The sequence below is a fragment of the Rattus norvegicus genome, chromosome 1 (genome assembly GCF_021556685.1).
Source record: "Rattus norvegicus strain SHRSP/BbbUtx chromosome 1, alternate assembly SHRSP_T2T, whole genome shotgun sequence".
In the NCBI taxonomy this organism is placed as follows: Eukaryota; Metazoa; Chordata; class Mammalia; order Rodentia; family Muridae; genus Rattus; species Rattus norvegicus.
In genome coordinates, this window is record NC_141534.1 from 262,994,102 (window position 1) to 263,017,496 (window position 23,395).

General features: G+C 39.8%; 1 long non-coding RNA gene across 1 annotated transcript; it reads right to left on the reverse strand.

The window, feature by feature from the left end:
- Positions 1 to 4,840: 4,840 nt before the first annotated feature.
- On the reverse strand, positions 4,841 to 22,912 carry LOC102554335 (uncharacterized). Its single transcript, XR_015648228.1, has 4 exons — positions 22,772 to 22,912; positions 21,791 to 22,062; positions 6,924 to 7,117; positions 4,841 to 4,937 (listed from the first exon to the last, which is right to left on the reverse strand). It is a non-coding gene; the product is annotated as an uncharacterized LOC102554335 (long non-coding RNA).
- Positions 22,913 to 23,395: the final 483 nt, after the last annotated feature.

Here is a 23,395-nt window from a genome sequence, read left to right on the forward strand (position 1 = left end):
TTATCTTTGTTTAGTTAAAGCTGCCTGTGTATATTCTTTGGCTTTAAAACACAATCTTTGTCTTAAAAAATAAGGAAAGCAAACGAGATATGCTTGGTATTTTGAAGATTTTTTTATTCTTTATTTTGAATAAAACACATATAGATAACTGATGCATATAGGATGTTTGGAATTGATTAGGATACACTTTGGAAGAAATGTCAGGTAAAATTGTGTGTCCAAATATACAGACACTCAGGGACCCAGGATGTAGAGAATCAGTCAATGCATCGCGACATGTATCCAGTGTTGTTTTGGTCTATCTGTGCAACAATGAAGAATGAGTCTCTCTTGAGAACTGCCCAGCTGACCTCTAGCCATTCTCATCTAGACTCTCTGTGAAAGCGCTGCAACTCAGACAAGAGCTCCATCTTCATTACTGGAGGTGAAGGAGAAATGGTGGTGGTTTTCTTCTTGAAGGCCCTTTGAGAATGGGTGTGTGCTATGGACCTTGAACCTCCCAACATGCTTCTCCCAGAAAACCCATAAAGCATCTCCAAAGCTATGGATTTAAACTCATCACACGTCAAGGAGTTGGTTTGTTTTTATTTTCTTGAGTTCTTATTTGTAATATTTTGCAGTAGCCAGTGGAAAGCTCAATAAGATTTTTTTGAGTCATTTCCTGGGTTTAGAAAGTGACTCTGAAGTAATGATATTGACTTGTTTAATTATAGGCTATAATTTCTGTAAAAAGGAGGGTATCTACTGTGAATAAAAACCTGAATACCATGGATTGTCCTTCCCTCCTTTGTAAAAGGGGGGACTATAATACTAACTTGAGAATTCTAAAGATTATGTTTTGCTTAAAAATCCCTGCATAAAAATGTCCTCAGTAAAATTTTATTGTGGTTTCATTACTATCTGCATCATTTCCAGAGTTAATGAGCAGTTAGGTATATTTTAAGGAAGAATTATCTACAAATAAAACAAAACCAGTCATATACATCAATACTAAGCTAGATATGAGCCTTAGAAGAAAAACAGTAATGCTTATATTTATTTAAATTTTTGATATACCCACTACCAAAGACTGTGCTTATATTAGTTACCTTCTAAAACTGGATTCAGATATAATCTTGCTGCTGAGTTGATTACTGTACCTCATGTTAATCTTAAAACAGAACAGTCATACTATCTTTCTAATATTGACTAGTATTCTTATTTTGGGTATTGTGTTCTCCAGCCTAGAACTCCCCGTTTAAGGGTGTAACAACCATTCCCTTAGAGGCCGAGAGATCTAAGTAGCTTATTCTCAAATGTCCTCCAGAGACCACTCTTGATTAGTGCTGGATGATTTTCTAGATTGCACGTTTTGTCCTCAGTACAGCCACATCTCATAACTATTGAAGGGGTGCACACTATCACAGTCCTGGAGATTCAGTAGGCCCAGCCAGTCAAGTGTTTTCTGTGGAAACATGGTGACCTGAATTTCTTTCTCTAGCATCTACATTAGCTGGGCGTGGTGCAATGGGCCTTCAAATGTACCATTGTTGAAACTGAGAAGAGATGTTCTTTGGAGCTCAACTAGTCATTAGTTTTGCCAAATTGGTCAATTATAAGTTCAGAGAGAGACCACAACTCAGAGGTAGAAAGTGATAGGATAAGACTTTTGACTTCTGTATATATGACCTAAATGTGCACACACACGTGCGCACGCGCACACACACACACACACACACACACACACACACACACACACACACACACACGAGAACTGTCTGAGGACTTTGCTATGACGGCCTCTCAGCTTATGTTTCCTTCCCTCTTTCTGTTCTCCTTCACTTCCCGAGAAGAGTAGATTCTAACAATAGTTCACAACATATTTCCTGCACCCCAAATCACTTATAGAATCTCATTTCTAGAGACAAAATCTGAGACTTCAGTTCTCTTGAATTGATTGAGCAGGACAAATCCTAAGATTGATTTTGTGGTTGAAGCATCCACTGGGTGGCTAGCCATGAGGATTAATCACTGATCCATTTTCTGCATGAAGAGTCCCTCAAAGACAAAAGAACAAGTTTAAGGTTTTTATGGTGGAGAGCTAATCATGTGTATTATGAAAGGAAATTCATTAGCAGGTGCCACATAGCAATGATTTAAGGGAAATAAGAAGAGACAAGAAATGGTGAGAGTTGTTACTGGACACTAACTTTGAACAATAGACAACGGGTTGAAGGCCAATTATTCCTCTATTAAAATCTGTGTGTGAAAGCCACAGGACTTCCTTTCAGCATAGAGTAGATTCTATTTTTTCCAGTGATAGTGGGAGGAGATAAAGAGGAGGAGGAGGACAAGAAGAAGAGGGAGGAGGTTGGAGATGGAGGAGGAAGGAAAGAGGGAGGAGGGGGAAGGAAGAGGAGAAGCAAGAGGAGTGGATGATCTCATGAGTTACTCTCAAAGTTCACTGAAATTAAGAGAGGTTAGGGTTTCTCACACCTAGTTGGTCAACTAAGCCAAAGAGCAACATTCTATATGGAAAGGAATAGGGAGGTCAGATATGGGTCCTGGCTGATCAGTTTAAAAACATTGACTGCTTAGGTTCCCATAACTTTACTTAGGTTCTCACAAATTTACTGTCTATGGACTTCACTTATGATGGATCCCTTATCCTCTTTCTTAAAAGTAGTATAGGTGGGGCTGGAGAGATGGCGAAGAGCACTGACTGATCTTCCAGAGGTCCTGAGTTTAATTCCCAGAAACCATATGTTTGCTGGTAATGGAATCTGACACCCTTCTCTGGTGTGTCTGAAGACAGCTATAGTATACACATATACATAAAATAAATAAAAAATTGTTAAAAATTAAAGACGTATTTGAGATTCTATGTGGTATGCTTTCTGATTGTTCCCCAGTCTTCCCATGATTTCCCTCTATTGATCAATAACTAGCTTAATGACTCACACTGAAAACACTGTAATTACCAGAAAGTCTGATTCTTTTGTTTTCTCACTTCTGTGCAAATTCCTGACAAAAACAAGCAAGGAAGGATTTGTTTTGCCTTGTCTCACAGTAGTAGGGTCCAGTTCACCACACCAAAAAGATAACAACAGAATGCTTGTCACATTTCACCTGTAGTTGGGAAGCAGAGCAAGATAGGTGATGATGGGTAACTACTGTCCTCCCCTTTCCCTTATATACATCCCTGGGTCTCAGTATTTGTGAAGCTAACATTCACAGCCAAATCATGTCTTCCTTTCTCACACATAGTCAGAGATATGCCCTGTGACATATATCCTAGGTGATTTCAGGTCCTCTCAAGAGGACAATCAAGAACAGTCACCACAATGCTCTAGGAGAGTTGAAAGCCCTAATAAACAAATATGCACAGGAGTTTAAAGACTATATATGGAACTATACTGAGATGCTGAATAAGGGAAGCAAAGCATAGTTGGGGTCTGAGAACTCTATGATATGAGATATTATAGCAGAAGTAGAGAAAGCAATGACACTTAAGTGAATGAGGAAGTAATGTCAAGCATTCTTTTTTTTAAATGGAAGAAGTTACATAAATAAAATAAGGTTTAAAGAAACGGACTTGTTGGAATCCTGCACCACACTGTAGTTTGGGTGTTGGGGTTCAGCAGTGGTTCTTCATCTTTCATTTCCTCCTTCCTGGGACATTCAGACCTTGTCGCACACCAGGCTGGAAGAATGAATCAGAGTCTGGAATGGGTGCTGGGAGGAGGCTGCTGCTTCTCCAAGACTTTTCATGAAATACTTCTTTTAGATTACCTTGCTTGTGTGTGTACCTTTATTTGGGTAGACAAGAGCTATTTATGAATCTTGGACAGTGGTAAGGATCTTCAGAGCGGATGACATCATCGGCTGGAGTTTAAAGTGCTATGAATACCTCATTTGTTTGGAGAGTCATTCCTGTAGTAGCAGACACTTGCTGGGTAGCTTCTGATGGGGGACAGGAGAGAGTTGAACTTGTAGGTTTGTCAAGGCATACATGACCTTCCTCAGGTGTGGGGGTTTGGAGTCAAGAGTAAAGATGAGAAGGAGAAGCCTTGCTGATAAAGGAAGTCCTCCATTTTACACGGAGCTCAAAAGAAGGGTCTGGACATGGTAGACTACAGGGTTTCCCTACACCGTACAAATATTAAATTCCATCAATGAGTACTTTTTCGTGGGAAAACTTGAACAACCATCCACTGATCAATATGAGATTTTATATATGGGAAACTAGGAGATATGCCTCCATGAGAGGTTCTGAGGCCACTAAGTTCCCCTGCCTTCTACAATTATACAGTCTAAAGAGACTCGACATCTGGTGTCTAACAGAACAGTTTAGTGATGAACTCTTTCATGACATCAGGCTAATCAGACTAGACAAAAGAGAAGTGACAAGTTCACTAGGGGACTTGGTAAAAAACATGAACTTTAGAGTCAAGGAGAAAAGAAAATCCATGAATATTCAAGAAATTACTGTATAAGTTAATTCAATGAGCCATGTCAGAGTATCACCTTCAAAGTGAAGGACACTATTGAATGTCACAATGACTGTCATGAGGAAAGAAGCAGGTTGTCTGTTTCAGCTCTTTTGGATTATCTATGCGTGGATGGACTCTATTGACACATTAACAGCATTAGGAAAGGGTTCTGCAAACCTCCTGGACTCTGATGAAAACAACTTTATGCATGATAAATAACATGGCAGGGAAACATACATGAGGTATTTGGGGCACTCAGAGGAGAGGACTCACCATGTAGTCATATATGTTTCTGGAACAAAACCATCTAATCCACAGTAACATAATAAACTTTAAAAAAAACCAACCCTAAGAAGAATGCTCAGATATTACTGAGAAAGTTATATTTTATTGGACCTTCAAATCTTTTTAGGCAGAAAACTTCATGGACTAGGTGACGTCAGATCCACGGTGAAGTCAGATCCACTAAGAAACAAACCACACAGACATCAGTATTACGTTATGAGATGAAATGGATTCTATGGTATTGGGCATGGACAGGGATACCTCTATTAAATATTAAATAATATGCAAGTGAGGGTGTGTCATATTTTCAGATCATTTGTGGTCATGTCACCAATGCCTACTACAAATACTACTTGTGGTTACATGATGAGTTCTCCACGACGATCTGCTAAAGGAGCCTGAGATCCAAACTTAATTCTTAAACAGTGGGTATATATGGTAGGCACAAACTGAACACATATTGTAGTTTTCCTTATGATGTACTTCAATGAGAGAAAACCCTAGAATCTTAAAGAGTGGCTTCAGGAACTTATATGGAATTGAGTCTGAAGGATCATAACTGGGTGAAGTTGATGTCTGCTTCATTGGAATTTTTGATTGTCCCACTGTAGGATCCAGTCCCTCATTCCTATAGCTGCTGATCGTTTGGGCAGCAAGATTTTTCTACCAAGTATCCTCTGGATCTTGTGACTGCTTAGAAACATCTTGTCAAAAGCATTTCCTATCCCTTGTTGGAAGTGTGGGAGATGAGAAGGCATAGCTTCTCATCCCAGTTTGGAAGATCTCTATAGAGTCATTACCACCTCAGGGTCCCAGAGAAATCTCCTGAGTTTTAAACTGTGACTGTTTTCGAAGCATATTTTTCCTGACAATGATACTTCATTTTCTTCTTCCTCATACTATGAAACTTTAGACTCCTATTCAAAAATGTCCTGCAGAGTCTGCTTCCTGGGTTTTCTCTTGAGGTGAGCTATTATTTAAAACTATTTTTTCCAAAAGTTGCATTATTCTTACCTCAAAACTTTGTCTCCTGCTTCTCTGAGGTACTTGCATGCAGACTGAATTGTGCATAGTTTCTAATTTTAACCTGACCTCCCACACCTAGGAGGTGAGTTTTCTATCTGGGATGCAGGTCCTGCTCAGTCAGGTTAGTAAACTTGCCCTTTGCAATTAATTCTAAGGTGACAGTCCCTGTGTCCAAGTAAAGTTAAAAACACAGTCCATGTATCTGCCTATTCCAATAATGCCAACCCTCTTGCACCTGATGTGTTTGACAGATTCTAAATTGAGACGCATTTGGGTAGCGAAGACTTGAGCCAGGTAAATCTAGCTGTCACTGCTGAGATAACATTCCCAAAGACCATGTGAGCTGAGGATGCATAGACGTCTTCCCATCAAGTGAGATGAGCATGATGAGGCATTTTGGAATTATGAATTTTAAATAAATAAACCCACTTCAGCTTCTACGAGGAATCTTGGAAGAAGAGATGAGGCATGACCTTTAGTCCCCACATAGAAGGGTTGCTCCCAGCTCTTTTCATGTAAATTTTTGGAAATACTTTTAAAGGAAATGATGGTAACATTCTCCAGCATGCTCTATTACTGTCACAAAGGGCCGGACTACCAGTCATCCCAGCTGACGTCTCTTCTCTTATAGTATTTAGCAAAATTAAACTGCCACTCTTCATTTGTTCTGATGGTTTCAGTTCAGTATCCATTTCTAACTAAGAAGCTTCCCTCCCCCTTTTTCTTTTCATTAATTTTAAAGAAGGACTTGGTGCAGTCAAAGCCTTTATTTTCAGATTGACATTTTGAGATGAGACCCAAGATACTGGAGGCAGACATCAGTGCAAATGAAGCCTGGCAGCATAACAGGAAAAAGAAAGGGTCTTCCCTGTCACTGTTGAAATTCTCTAAGTACAAAGCTTGGGTGAATGCCATGTACAGGGACTATTTCATCATTACTGAGGTAGGGTGAGGAATATACAGATGTGGGAAAGATCATTGATCTACATCTTTACATCATGCCACCTTTCATATGTTGGTGCCCTGATATAGACCAAAGTGTGTTTCATGGAATCAGAACGACATAGTCTTCTTGTGACTCTTAGATTGCCAAACATGCTAAGCAAATATTGAAACATTTGAAGCTTCCAAAGCACTTACTCATTTCCCTCTAAGTCACTCATCCAACCTGATCTGGATTACAAGAGCTAGTTAGCAAGGTGGCTGCTGAAGACCATCCAGTCCACGTCTTGGCCTTTTCTTACATCCTGCTTGGCCATTCACAAAGATCTCCAGCTGCCATCTTCAACCCAGAACCATGTGTTTTCTCCTTGTAATGTGCCTCTCTTCCATACCTTTCAATATCATAATAGCCATATTAATATTCTCTAGATACCTTCAGAAAGTGTTAACACTATCACCCAATTGCATGCCTACAGAAAGGACCTTATCATCTCTAAGATTAAAAAAAAATCTTGTGAGGAAATATAAGCCAGAGAAAGCAATAAATCTTTACTAGTTACGAAATATTTACTTTTAAAATTTCACCGTAGGTGAAAATTTAAGTAAATTTTGATTAGGTGCATTTAAATGAATTCAAAGTTCCTAAATGTCACTCCATGAGACACACTTCCTGTTGGGCCTTCTCTCTGTGGTAGAATCTTTTAACCGGGGTCCACAGGTAACAAGTTCCTCTGCTATTGGTTGGTGCATAGCTAGGGATTTATCCTTTTCCAGAAAGTTATAGAACACACATGAATTTAAATATTTTCATTTCTAAATAGATGGAATTGCACTATCTATGTCATAGGTAATGTCCAATAACATTCACGTGTGCAATTATCATACCAACATTTTTACTCACAATGAAACCAGTAATGATCTTTATCATTGTTTCTCTCTAAGCAGTGTGTTTAGGATTGGATTGCTGTATTCATCCTCGATCATTCCCTTATTTCCTTAGACATGCAAGAAAAATAGAATATCTGAGAGTTTTGTTCCTGTTATTAGTTCATTGTATTAAAAACTCAAAGGAGTAAAACCATTGTACGCGAATCTTACTAGAATAAAGCTGGATCCTTTCAGTAAAGGATCAGATAGTATTTGTGGTCTTGATGACCATAGACATCCCATGTCAGGACTTTTCACTTCGCCATTGACTCTATTCCAGAACAATATTATTTAAGACCAGAAAGTGAACTGGATGTGCTGAAATGAGAGATGTTAGTCAATTTTACTATTGATAAATGTCTCATTTGAATGTCTTTCAGACAATTATGTTACAGCCATCGTTTGTGACACATTATTTTATTCTTATAGTAAACTATACATGCTTGCTTGATGGAAGACTAAATTGTATGTGCACATGTTCATGCACACACAAATGCACACAAACACCCCCCTGCCACATACACACCAGAAGATCTATTCCCCTTCTTGTCTGGATCCTTGGGTGCATTTGTTTATTGGGGTATCATGTACATTCAGTCACAGCAGAGTAGTTGAATCATGGTAGATTCATTATTCTATTCACCAAGTGATAAGAAATTGGTCTCTAGAGAGACCTGACCATTTTGTGCACAGTGGTGATGTAGTTATATCAAAAAATACATCCTTGGTACAAAGGTTAATGACTCACAAATTGCAGGGCTTCCTAAGAGTTTAGCCAGACTAAAAGGATCTAACAACGAATGGAAACTTGCCAATCTACTGTTCTTGCATTTTGTTTCTTTGTCTGAATAACACTGAGTTGGAAATTCAGTTGCAGCAGCAGCCTTCCCATTGGGATGCACTAAATCTTAAATGGAGAGGAGAAAATAAATTTATTGCTATTTTCATGCCCACAAATAATGAAAGAGAAGCCAGGGAATGGGATATCATCATTTTTCTTAGCTGCAGCAGCATCTTCCTTCTTGGAGTTATTTATAGAATGTGTCCATTGTCGTTATGCCACAAGTCAACCATTGGACGAGTAGGTTCCACTTACAGTTTAAGACATAGAAATCTTCATCCAGACAGTGGTGACACTGACTGAAGAGGTGACATTTCTGACACTCTCACCAAGTTTCCTCATCTACTCCTCCTCCATTTAAAAAATTATTAGTTCTTTGAATATCTTCTACAATGTTTTGATTATATTTATCTGCTTTTAGAACTCTTCCTGTATCTACTCCATTTCCCATCCCACCTTAATTAGTGTCCTCAGCAACCTTTTTAAAAGCATATGAAGACCAGTGTTTTAAGCAATGGGCCTTAACCAGGAGCAATGGTGATTAGATATAGTATCTATGGGACTGGACTGGCCAACGACCACCTCCCTAAGCAACCTGCTCTTGTCACTGGGATATTTGTTAACTTCTGGTATCTTGTAGGGGTTTTGTTGCATTCGTATAGTCAACTCCATGTGAGCCCATTTTTAAAAAATGCATCTGATAGTCCCTGCTTTCAACTACATTCTTTTTTCAAAAATATGGTAGAAAGTGTCACCAACTTAAAATATCAACATGGCTCCAACGACTGGAATGGAACTATTAACACTAAAAATAGATTCAATAATCTCTAATATGTCAGGTTATCACTGCTTCTAGAAAAAAAATGATAAAGTACATTAAATTAAAATAAAATCTGACTTGAATTAAGCCCATTTAAGCTAATTAATTAGTTAATTAATTCCATTTTAACTTAGTTTTCTTATTTGGTATGTTTTTGTTATGTTTGTAACTTCTGTGAATTGTCAATTCAGAAATATTTTTCGTAAATTTATATGGTTTAAAATTGAGAACAGTACCAATGTCCTCTGAGTACCTAGTTCAGAGGCAATTTAGTACACATTATTTCATTCAGGATGTCCAATGGATCTTGATCAGAGCCTGACCATCTAGCAGGTTAGAAAGATTGTGCATAAAGAACACTGAAGTTTTACCTGTTTGCTCCTTACATTTTATTTATTTGCATGCATATATTTATGATTGTATACATGCGGCATATACACAAATGTCAGAGGACACTTCAGGATTCAGTTATCGCTTTCTGCCACGTGGGTCCAAGGCATAAAACTTGGGTTTTCAGGTTTGGGATTTGGCACCTTTACCCACCGAATCATCGCATGGGCCCACACTTCGTACTCAAATAGTCAAATGGCTGTGAGCTAATGTATGATAGGGAAATGTGTGAACTGTGGTTCCATGTCCTCACCCTGTGCTTTCCTCCACTGTTGAAAGGTCTCCTTCCCACTCTTTCAAAATCACCCTGATACAGTCTTCCTTCAATCTTCAATCTTTGATATACATTCCTTTTGATTTCCCCACATAAAGGTGATTATAAAAAAATCCATTAATTATAATGGTCTTTTCTGACTTTTATTCTTTCATGCATATAAATTGTATAGCACTATTAGGATTCTTAGTGTATTTTGATTTTAATTTTTAGGTTAACAATGTACACTTAGGAAGAGAGTATGGATTCCTTTGATGGGAGGATGTGTTTTGCTCAACTTCTGCTTTGCAGTACTTTGCAGAGTCATGGCAGCGTGGTATCTGTGTTTGGGGAATTTTCTACAAATTGAGTTAAATAATACCTGTGAATAATCGGTGCCAACTACAGTGTCCTCTATGTATGTAGAAGTATGAAGACCTCTGATGTGGACAAGTGACAATTTTTCCTGTTGATACAGCCAGGATCTACATGTGGTGAAAAAAGTTTCTTTTCTTTGCTGCTCAACAAGGATGAAAAGATCTGAAACAGTCTAATAGGAAAAAAAGAAGTTATTTGGAGTTCTTTAATAAGTCTGTTACATTGTGTGCAATATAGCCCGGTGATGTTTTGGCTAAAATATTCTAGTATGTTTATTAATAAATATTAATAGATTATTTTTGTAATGTTTACTGAGTAGGTTTCTAAAACATAAGCTCTTCCTATCTCCTGAAAGAATACACTGAAGAAAACACTTCATGTCACAGACTCCAAAACCACAATGCACACCAGCCTTAATGCTTCCTCCATGGATAAAAACCAGCTTCCAGTATGGATGTGAGCTTGCCTGCTGTTCAGCAATTAAAATGAAAGCTCACCAGCCATAGAACTTGAGTGACTCACACAGTCACAATAATAAGGAAGAAACGAATGTCTTGTGACTCCACATGATGTTAAAGAATAGGCAAAAGCGATATTGCTGGCAAGAAGCTGAGGAATGGCTGGTTGTGCGTGCGCTTTAGTGAAAACAGGAATGTAAAAACTGGAAGTGTGTGTGGATTTAAGTAATTATTGATCTATGAATTTTAAATCCCGTATTTCCTCATTTGTACTCTTCCTCAGGAAAATAGTCAACAAAATAAAGGGAGAAAAAAATCCTGTGGAGAAAAAGCTGTCAATAATATGAAATTAGGTGACTTCATTCTTTCCGCATATCCTGGATGCTTCTAGAAAGAAAATACGGTGGCTACATACTTTTAGTTCATCATCTTTATCATGGTGGTCATTTTAAAATAGAAATATGAATACTTAAATGCTGTTAATACAGTGGAGGTGAGAAAAATCACTGTCTACAGCCACATCATCCTGAATGTGCCCATTTTCTTCTGACTAAAGCTGCTATGATTATAATTTATACATCTCTTGTGGTCCTATGTGATCACTTTTCCTGGATATGTTGGAATCCTGGAAGAATGTTAGAAGACAGTGGATACAGTATGCAGAAGGGTTAGTAAGGGCTCATAAAAGACTTAGAACTTGGGGGCGGCAGGCTGTGAAAGGTACCCTGGTTCCTGGTTGCGATAGGTCAAACCCTTCGGGGACCCTAAGGGATGGCAGCAACATTTTCAGTCTACCAGGATATCAGGTCCCTTTCACATAGCTGCAGACCCCCAAAACCCCCTGTAGAGAGGTTTGGGACAGATCAATCACTCACGTAGGGCAACGCCTCAAAGTCCCTACTCCACAGGTGAGAAACCTAACTATAAATCACATAGGCTCAAGACAGATCAGTTATGTAGAAGCAGGACCACGCCCCCAAATATCTACATGAGGCCAAACCAATAGGAAGTACCTGCTTCCGGACCGGGACTCATCCTGAAGCTGAATCCTATTCAGAAGGATTAAAGGTGTGCAGGAATTTTTCCATTGTCCGAGAGCTTCTGTCAGAAGAGCTATAACACTGTCTCTTGGGGAAGAGATCTACTCTTCCAAAATCAGAGCAGCACCAGCAGAGGCAGCGAATGCAGTCCTCCCTCCCTGCCCAAGTTCTCTCCCCTTTGCCTGAACCTGCACACCTAGCCGGACCAGAGATCTCTGTGGAAAGCTTCCAGTGCTCAGCCCCACATAGAGCCAGTAAGACAAGGACTGAATTCAGCGCAGAAATATTCATCTGCTTTCTGAGGGAAAGGCCATTCAGAGACTGCCCAAACTTGGGATCCAACCCATGCACAGGCACCAAACCCTGGCACTATTGTTGATGCCAAGATGTCCTTGCAGACAGGAGCCTGGCAAGGCTGGCCTCTGAGAGGCTCTATTAGCACCTGACTGAGACACACGCAGATACTTACAGCCAACCATTGGACTGAACCCGGGGACACTTGTGGAAGAAATAGAGGAAGGACTGAAGGAGCAGAAGGGGATTGCAACTCCATAGGGATAACAACATCAACCAACCAGGCCCTCAGAGCTCTCAGGAGCTAAGCCATCAACCAAAGAGCGTACATGGGCTGGTCCATGGCCCCACTACATATGTAGCAGAAGACTGCCTTGCCTGGCCTCAGTGGGAGGGGAGGCCCTTGGTTGCATTGAGACTTGATGCCCCAGAGAAGGGGGATGCTACAGAGGTGAGGTTGGAGTGAGTGGGTGGGCGGAGCAGCACCCCCTTAGCGGTAAATGGAAGGTAGGATGGGGTGTGGGGGCTTGTAGAAGGGAGCCTGGGAGTCAGGACAATATTTGAAATGTAAATAATTCGTAAAAATAATAAAAATAAATCCATCTGTTGATGTTCTCTGCCTGGAGATTCAGAGGAGGTGGGATCAAAGAGAATCTTCCTGAATGGTTCCCTGTAAGTACTACAATGCAGCCCCTTATTATTGTGTGACTGGATGTAGAGGTGTTTTCAGGAGGAGAGAGAGGTATCAAGATCTAAAGTTGCCCATAGGCCCCATGTATGTAAGTAACTATGGTTTATCTATTTGTTCCCTCTGTGTCGTTTTTCTGCTCTCTTCTCTATTTTCTGATAGCAATGAATGAGGATGTAAAGTTAGCCTTATGCTAACTGGGAAAATTACAACACTAACGTGTACTTTTCAAAATTGTTTAAATCTCTCAAGTCCCAGTTGAATTTGTAGTTCACGAATAGGTTTGCTATAGAATAAAATTTACTCACAAAGCATTCAAAAGTAGAAGATGCCCCTTTAAGACCCGCTTATGCAACGAGTCATAAACCTTAGAATTATCATCAGATGCTATGAATGTTTATATACTCAGGGTCAGATTATCCTCAAAGGAGACTAATTCCTTAAATTGAACTAGACAATAATTTCTTCATTAAACATCCAAATCATCAGTCAAAGAACTGATAGAAGTAGGCATTGTTTTCATCCATAATACTCAACCCTCGAAAGTTTTTTATTGCTAGTTTATCGGCCAGCAAACATGTGTGCTTCTTCATTGCATTTTTGGAATTTTAAAAATATCGTTTTTTTTAAGTTGGTTAAAGTCATCCAGTTATGATGCCTAAATGTCACAATCATTCGGAGGTCTCATTCCATGGAGACCGCAATGCCAGGAGCATCCATTAGTGCTTACATCAGCCCAAATGCTGACTGACAAAAGGCTGCTACAAACTTCATTTGGAGTTTTTATTCATTATTTTCTCTCCCCCACCCATAGTAATTAGATTTATAATTGCGTGGCCTGCTTCAGCAGAGGTAAACAACTGTGCTTTCCATTTAAGGGAAATGTCTGTGTTCCTGAGGATTAATAGAAGATGACAAGCGCCAGGATTAGGTAGCAAAATAATACATCCCAATTCTCAAGGACCTAGAATGCTCTGCCACTTTACTCCCCTGACACCTTACACTCACGGAAAGCCTGGGACAGGCAGAACGAAAATCTTCCTAGTTTGCAGCTTTTGAGAAAATATTTATAATAAAAAGGAAGCCATTACAGAATCCTTAATTCAGATGCTATCTCTATTTCTGACAGGAAGGGAGGGTGATCAGGACCAAGTAGGCAAGTTTCCTAAAATTTCTTACTAATGAGGTCACACCCCCGCTTTGAAAGTCCATCTCAAGGGCACATCTCTCAGACATCGCAGATGATAAATGCAGTTACAGGAAGGTAATTTCTCAATTTCAGAAGGACATGCTATCTGTAAGCTGTCTTTTTTTTTTTAAGAGAAATAATTACACGTATAAAACATGAGTTAATCTGACATGGGAAAATGAAGCGAAGGCTTTTTAAATAACTATATTTACATTTCAAAGTGCATTCCATAATTGTGTGTGTGTGTGTGTGTGTGTGTGTGTGTGTGTGTGTGTGTGTGTAAGACATACTGCTAAAGCCAGTTGGTTTCTCATGTGACCATAATTTCTCTTTTTGCGTAGTTGCATTTCCAGAATAACCAGCTACATGAAAACTCTCCACTACTGAACGGAACAGCATCTTCAGATTATCTGTGGAGCATAACTCATCGTTTGCTGAAGCTCAACGTAAGTAAGACATGAGATGATCTCCCATGAACACAACTGAAAGTCACGTCTAGAAATGAATCTGTGGAAAGACATCATTTTAATTATAATACCTTTTACGGCATAAGCGCTTTCAATTTCACTTACAGATTTAAATCAGAAATTGATAAATAAAAAAGGAAAACACATCCTGAAGAAGGAAATCACTTGTTTCCGACTGTAATTTGGATCTTACAGTAACTAAATTACTGTATTTCTACATCTCTACATAATGCATACTACGCATTTTCGTATATCTATATAAATGTAATCAAATAAATAGTTGGATATGGGGCATATGTGTTGGCACGGACTTTTTAAATGTTATCCATCAAACATTGTGAAGGACATAATAGTCTTTGGTAGTAATTGTTGAAAGGAATGGGAGGAAGATGGAGGTGGTGAAGGTTGCAGTAACAGCATCAGGGCAGGAGAGAGAGAGAGAGAGAGAGAGAGAGAGAGAGAGAGAGAGAGAGAGAGAGAGAGAGAGAGAGAGAGAGAGAGATGCTTTAACACTGTTCTCCGGTTCACAAGCAAAGTCATTGTAACTGACAAATTGCCAAAGTAGACATACTGGAAAACGCATGAAGCCCTCCCTCATTCCTTCCTTCTTTCCTTTTCTCCTTTTCTCCCTCTCTCCCTTCTACCCATCTCTCTCTCTCTCTTTCTCTCTCTCTCTCTCTCTCTCTCTCACACACACACACACACACACACCATACTACACCACACACACACACACACACGCACACACACACACAAAATAAGCATTATATAGTATCATTGTATAACTTCCCTCCTCCTCCTTGTTCCCCCCTCCTTCTTCTCTTCTTTCCTTTTCTCTTTCCACTCCCTTTCTCTTTAACTTTTTTTTGAGGCAGAATTGGAATCTAATGTAGCTCAGATCTGTATCTTAGGCTGGCATTGCATTTTTGTCCCCTATCTCTATCACCTATTGGCTTGGATCACAGGCAAGCACTGCCACATCTGCTTTCCCTCATGAGAGAGAGCAGAACCAGGTGTTCTTGCTATAAGGCAAGCAGTCTGCTAAAGGGACTACATACTCGTCCTTCTATTTATACAATTCATACTAAAGTATGGATGATATAGAGATATGTAGGGTTCACCTACATTACAGTGCATCTGAACATATATATATATATATATATATATATATATATATATATATATGTACTTTGTAGGAGATTTGGACTGGTCCAGCCTCCTCATATCTTGCTCACAGTTACAATCCCAGCTTAAAAGTTGTATTTGTAATAAACATTATAATCAGGAACTCTTTTCCACAGCCTGCACTCAATTCTTGTCCCTTTAAGAAGTATAAGACTCAAGTGAGGCAACTTTAAGGGGTCGGAGGGTCAACATCTGCTGTCCTTAAAGTGGAGCCCAAGAAGAGAGACAGTCTGTGTGCCCGGATTGCTCTGAAACCTTAGGAACTGGAAGGTGATGAATCCTCATCATCTGTTGTCCTTTACCACTATGATTCCTAATTACATGTTATATGATGGCGTTCATGGGTGTGCTGTCTGAGTAGACTCAGAAAAGCTGAAAACCGGTGATCATGGACTGCCTTCCTTACAGTCACACGAGGGAAAGTTAGCTCACAGCTTAAACACAGAGCACAGATCTGAGCCACACTATGGGAGCTTCCCTCTATCCTACAACAAGCAAACCCTTGTTTATATTCATTAGCATAGACTGTGAGTCAATTAAGTGTAGATGTTCTCTTTCAAGTAACTATTTTCTCAACATTATGTTTATGAGATTCATTAACACTTTTGCATATAGTTGCAGTTTAATTGTATATCATATCCATTTTGTAAGTGTATAATTCATTTCTATTTTTCATTTTCATTTCAACATTTTTCTTCATTTTATGTAGTGATTTTATTTTTATTTATTTATTTTTTCCACTTTTTTTAAATTGGGTATTTCTTATTTACATTTCAAATGTTATTCTCTTTCCTGGTTTCCTGTCCATCAGCCTCCTAAGCCCTCCCCCTCACATTCTATAAGGGTGTTCTCCACCCCATCCAAACCTGCTTACCACTCCCCCCAATCCCTTACACAGGGGTTCCAACCTTGGCAAAATCAAGGGCTTCCCCTTCCACTGGTGCCCCAACAAGGCTATTCACTGCTACATATGCAGTTGGAGCCCAGGGTCAGTCCATGTATAGTTTTTGGGTAGTGGTTTAGTCCCTGGAAGCTCTGGTTGGTTGGTATTGTTCTTATGGGGTTGCAAGTAACTTCAGCTCTTTCAGTCCTTTCAATAATTCCTCCAACAGGGGTCCCGTTCTCAGTTCAGTGGTTTTCTGCTAGCATTCGTCTCTGTATTTCACATGTTCTCGCTGTATCTCTCAGGAGAGATTTATATCTGGTTCCAGTCAGCATGCAATTCTTAGCTTCATCCATCTTATCTAGTTTTGCTGGTTGTATATATATGGGCCACATGTGAGACAGGCTCTGAATGGCCATTCCTTCAGCCTCTGCTCTAAACTTTTCCTCCCTATTCCCTCCTATAGATACTTTTGTTCCTCTTTTTAAAAAGGAGTGAAGCATACGCATTTTGATCATCCTTCTTGAGTTTTATGTGGTCTGTGCATTGCATTGCATCTTGAGTAATTCAAGCTTTTAGGCTAATATCCACTTACCAGTGAGTGCATACCATGTGTGCTTTTCTGTGATTGGGTTACCTCTCTCAGGATGATATTTTCTAGTTCCATCCATTTGCCTATGAATTTCAGGAAGTCATTGTTTTTGATAGCTGAGTAGTACTCCATTGTGTAGATGTACCACATTTACTGTAGCCATTCCTCTGTTGAAGGGCATCTGGGTTCTTTCCAGCTTCTGTCTATTATAAATAAGGATGCTATGAGCATAGTGGAGCACGTGTCTTTGTTATATGTTGGAGCATCTTTTGGGTATATGCCCAAGAGAGGTATAGCTAGGTTCTCAGGTAGTACAATGTCCAATTTTCTGAGGAACCTCCAGACTGATTTCCAGAATGGTTGTACCAGTCTGCAATCCCACCAACAATGGAGGAGTGTTCCTCTTTCTCCACATCCTCGCCAGCATCTGCTGTCCCCTCAGTTTTTAGCCATTCTGACTGGTGTGAGGTAGAATCTCAGGGTTATTTCGATTTGCATTTTCCGGATGACTAAGGAGGCTCAACATTTCTTTAGGTGCTTCTCAGCCATTTGATATTCCTCAACTTTCTTGGTTTAGCTCTGAACCCCATTTTTAATAGGGTTATTTGTCTCCCTGTGGTCTAACTTCTTGAGTTCTTTGTATATTTTGAATAAAAGGCCTCTATCTGTTGTAGGATTGGTAAAGATCTTTTCCCAATCTGTTGGTTGACATTTTGTCCTAGTGACAGTGTCCTTTGCCTTACAGAAGCTTTTCAGTTTTACGAGGTCCCATTTGTCAATTCTTGATCTTAAAGCATAGGCCATTGGTGTTCTGTTCAGGAAAATTTCCCCAGTGCCCATGTGTTCCAGATGCTTCCCCACTTTTTCTTCTATTAGTTTGAGTGTATCTGGTTTGATGTGGAGGTCTTTGATCCACTTGGACCACCACTTACAGGGTGATGAGAATGGATCGATCTGCATTCTTCTACATGCTGACCTCCAGTTAAACCAGCACCATTTGTTGAAAAGACTAACTCTTCGTTGGTTTTGGCTCCTTTGTCAAAAATCAAGTGATGATACATGTGTGGGTTCATTTCTGGGTCTTCAGTTCTATTCCATTGATCTATCTGCCTGTCTCTGTACCAATACCATATAGGTTTTATCACTATTATTCTGTAATACTGCTTGAGGTCAGAGATGGTGATTCCCCTAGAAGTTCGTTTATTGTTGAGGGTAGTTTTATCTATCCTGGATTTTTTGTTATTCCAAATGAATTTGCAATTTGCAGATTGTTCTTTCTAACTTTATGAAGAATTGAATTGGAATTTTGATGGTGATTACATTGAATCTATAGCTTGCTTTTGGTAAAATGGCCATTTTTACTATATCAATCCTGCCAATCCATGAGCATGGGAGGGCTTTCCATCTTCTGAAATCTTCTACAATTTCTTTCTTCAGAGACTTGAAGTCCTTATCATATACATCTTTCACTTGTTTGGTTAATGTCACACCGAGTTATTTTATATTATTTCAGACTATTATGGAGGGTGTCATTTCCCTAATTTCTTTCTCAGCTTGTTTGTCCTTTGAGTTGAGGAAGGCTACTGATTTGTTTGAGTTAATTTTATACCCAGCCACTTTGCTGAAGTTGTTTATCAGGTTTAGTAGTTCTCTCTCAGAACTTTTGTAGTCACTGAACTATACTATCATATCATCTGCAAATAGTGATATTTTTACTTCTTCCTTTCCAATTTGTTTCTCTTTGACCTCCTTTTGTAGTCTGATTGCTCGGGGTAGGACTTCAAAAACTATATTGAATAAGTACGGAGGGAGTGGGCAGCCTTGTATAGTCCCTGATTTTAGTGGGATTGCTTCAAGTTTCTCTCCATTTAATTTAATGTTAGCTACTGGTTTGCTGTATATGGCTTTTACTATGTTTAGGTATGGGCCTTGAATTCCTACTCTTTCTGGTCCAAGGTCCCTGTGAGCAGGGGGCACAGATGGCAATAGGCATTTTTCTCTTGAGTCGGGAATGTTGGCAGAGAGTGGTCTCCTCTGGTTTCTCAGGAGTGTCCGCATTTCTGAGGATCCAGCTTTCCCTCCCCACGGGATTTGGGTGCATGGAGCTGTTTGACTGGTTTAGTTCAGTTCAGTTCTTAGCACAGACCTGAACCGTAGGTACTGGCAGCTGATGGCTCCTATATTCCTGTGCCCAGAGGCACTGTGCAGTTTCCTCTTGGGCCAGGGATGTGGGCAAAGGTGGGCAGAAGTGGCAATCTGTCCTGTGGTCTCACGATTGTCTGCACTTCTGGGTGTTCAGCTCTCTCCCATGGGATTTGGGAGCAGTGAGCTGTGGGAAGGTTTCAGAAAAGTTTCAGGCACAGCCAGAAACTGGAAGTGCCCAGTTCCAAAGAGCTTCTGCCTTTGTGTATCCTGAGTCCACCAGGCAGGTCACTTGGAGCAGAAATGTTGGTCTTACCTCTGCTGTCAGGCATGTAGTTGCCCCTGGTGGCTGGCTTTCAGCTCTCGATGAGGACAGCAACCTCTAAGTAGTGCTTTAATGAATTTTTATATGTGGTTGAAATACTATGAATCCAAAAATTGTAACTTAAATCCTAATTTTGAGGAGGAATAAACTAATATTTTGAAAAAAGAAAAACTTGTTCCGTGCTAGGCATGGTAACATCCTAGTCTAGCATGGATTGCAAAATAAGATTTTGTCACAAGTGAACAACACCCTCAAGAAAAAAGCAAAAGGCAAAAATCAAAAATAACTTATACAAAAAGCCTGCATATATATATATATACATACATACATATATAAAATCTTCAACAAATGGTGTTGTCATTCATAAATATCGGTGTTGGAAAAGAAGTAGATCACTGTCTCTTGCCTTGTAAAATTCAATAGCAAATGAACCAAAACCATTTGCATAGATCTGCTAGTCTATACTTCTAGAGAATATATTATAGAGCACACTTTGAAAACTATTCAATATTCTTAGCTGTTAGAGTAATATAGGTTAAAACCACCTAAAGATGCTACCTCACTACCAGAGGCCAAAATCATCAAGAAAGCCACCAACAGCAAACACCAGCACAGAAATGCAGAAAAGGGGAAACTTTGTACACTCTTTGTGGGCCCATAAAATAATAAGGCCACATAATAGATAACTCTGGAGGCTTCCCAAAAGAACTGAAAAGAAAACTACTTACTATACTGCTGCTGGGCATATACCCAGAGAACACTGAATCCTACATCAGGGATACTTACGTAACTCTGCTCCTTGTTTCCTGTTCACAATACCTAGGAAATGAAGGCAGCGTAGATGCCAAACAGTCAATGAATGGATGAGGTACACAGTGTATGTATACCTTCAATTGTGAAGAGAAATAAGTTAGTGGGGAAATTTATCGAAGAATTACTCCAAGTGAGGTACTTCACGACTCAAGAGCAAACACCACATGTTCTCTCTTCTATGGTAATTTTAATGTCGATTCCTTAGGATGGTACCTTACATGGGGACCTGCGTAAACTAGAAACTAGGGTAAAGCATTATTTTAAGGGAGGGAGAGTAGCACATCAACCAAACAAACAAACCGTTAAAGAAGTAATACTGTGAATTGAAAGGGTCAGGCAGGGAGGGCAGGGAGTGGGAGATTCTGGAGGTGACTATGGGAGGAGCAAGTATTAATTTGGAAAAAGGAATATAAAAGAATCTGAAACGCAAGATATGGCCGTGTGTGCAGAAAAAACTTGACTGCTATGGTAGTAGTCACCTGTTTCTTGAAAGGACTCAGGATCCATTCCATAAGTCACAAGAGACCAATACCCAGTGCTCTAAGGCTGTCTAACAACAGAAGGTTCAGAAGTGTTAGGCTCATGCATGAAACACAATTCTGATAGTAAACAAATTGACAATGATTCGAACAGCTCTTTAAATATCTATGCTTATATCTATAGATAAAAGCAGCCCCCAGGCTTGGTCTGAGAAACCTCTCCTTAAAATCTTACAGTGAACAGTGGTGAATGTACGAATCCACCACTTAACATGCAGATAATGTGGTGGGCATGGACCCACCTCTGAGCACGTCAGCACTACCACACCTTCTAAGGTTTAAGGAAGGATGTATGATCAGGAAGATGGTGTAAAATGCCATTTCTTAGAATCCCCCAACTTCATACAACTATTGGGATCCTTAACTCACGTCAACTGTAATTTTTTTTCACTGGGCCCACACAAGACCAGCTCTATCAACAGCCAGTCAGAAAATGCATAAGAGCCCAGGAGGACCTGTCCCTTACCTTTGAACTACTGGGTGACAATAGATTCTGGCAGAGAAAGGATCACTGTGCCTAGTTTTGCCCCGTCTGATGAACTTACTGGGTTCTAATAGCCCAAACCCACACTCATCCTGATGGCTTTGGCTGATCTTTAAGGATCAGAATATAAAATGAATATGCATAAATTCATAAGCAGGAAGAACAGGTGGATTGGGAGGGAGTCTGAGGCAGGAGCATTTAGTGTGCAAACTGTATGTGCAAATGTAAAATCGTAAATAAACCAACACTCTTAAACAAAACATCCAGAGATATCAAAAGAGTTAAGAGATATGAAAATCAGTTTCACTGATATAAGACAGGCGGCAGTCTAGACCCTGGGGTGAACTGGAAACTTACTGGATGGTCTGATGACTTTAAAAGGAAGGTTTCACATAATTTTGGGCACTGGAACACTTGGTCCCTGGTTGATGATGCCAGTCTGGGGAGGCTGAGGTACAGCTTAGATGAAGTACATCATGAGGGCCAGGTTTTGAGATGAAGTGTCTTTACCACATGCAGTTTACTTTCTGCTTTCTGCTTGCACTTCAGGATGTAAGCTTCCAATTCCAGCCACCTTGTCTCTTTCTCTTGCCTGCTGCCCTCCAGTCCTTGCCATGGATTTTAACCTGCTGGAATGGTAAGCCAAAATAAACTCTTCTTTAAAATATTTTGCCCAATTGTGTTTTATGATAACAGCAGAAATTTAACTGGTAGAGGGTGACTAGGTTTGCCTATGAGATCAGGCCACCTATATATTTCCTTAAAAAAAAAGAGTTGGAAGCAGACTTTGCCATAGATTCAGGCAGACAGGTTCTCTTTCTCTATCTTTCTTCATGGCTACATTACAAAGGCAAAGCTTTAAGTTCCTTAACTAAAACCATGATTGTAAAACCAGCAAAAGGTTAGGAGAAGATTTGCACCTCAAAAGGGCACACAGAGAAATTATAATCGAGTTTTATAAAAGCAAGCTTTGTAGGAGCAGAGAGGGATGAAAAGCCGTGTTAAAGTTTTGTCAAGCTGAAGAAATGCCGAGACGATCACAGGGACAGAACACAGATTAAGAAAACCAGACAGACCACACACCTCATGGGTTGATTTTCTTCCCTACTTCTATGCTACACTTGGAGAGCTTACTTCTGTTTCTAAGGAATGCTTATCTGTCTCATTGTGGATGATGGACATCTAATGGTATTTGAAATTTTATCCACTACAGTGGAAATCCATGATGCTTGAGTAATGCACGTTCAAGGGAAGGAGGATAAATGAAGTCTTCAGACAAAGGGTCCTAAGTGAAAATACTGATCACCCTGTGTTCAGAGAAGCAAAGCAAATCACTACCGTGAAAATCCTCCAGTCATTTCCAGTCCACACAGAAAAAAATGTAATGGGATGATGGGTGCGTGTTTTCATATCAGCCGGGCGATCTTCATCCTGTTAAGCATGGAAAGAAGGGAAAACCATGTAAAGGCACAAGAAGTCAGAACTGGAACCCTGGGCAAACGCTCTGCAGTTGCCATGGAGAGGCTTCGTCCTGAGGAATACTACTAAAAGGTTCGTGGGTGGATTTCTCACGACCTTTACTGCCCCTAGGATCAAGTAAATTGCTCTCTTGCCTAACGTTCAGCACACTCATACTTTGCCTTAGCTTTATCACTTCTATTTTCAAACTGTTTTAGGAAATGTGGATACTAGGAATACATGGCTTACATAGCCCCCTCGTCCTTTATAACATCGTGATCTCATTTACAATGTGTGCTGGGAGAGCCAACCGTTTTCAGAAGTACACCCCCAGGAGAAAGTTAAGAATGACTTAGGGGTTAACATAATCTCTCAAACATGATTTTGTATTCAGGTTCCCTTTAAAGTAGTGAATCAAATGCAGCGCTTCAAAATGGAGCATCTTAGACAAATTCCTGTAGGTGCGTGTAGTTTCAGGGAAAAGAATGATCATAGAACTGATAA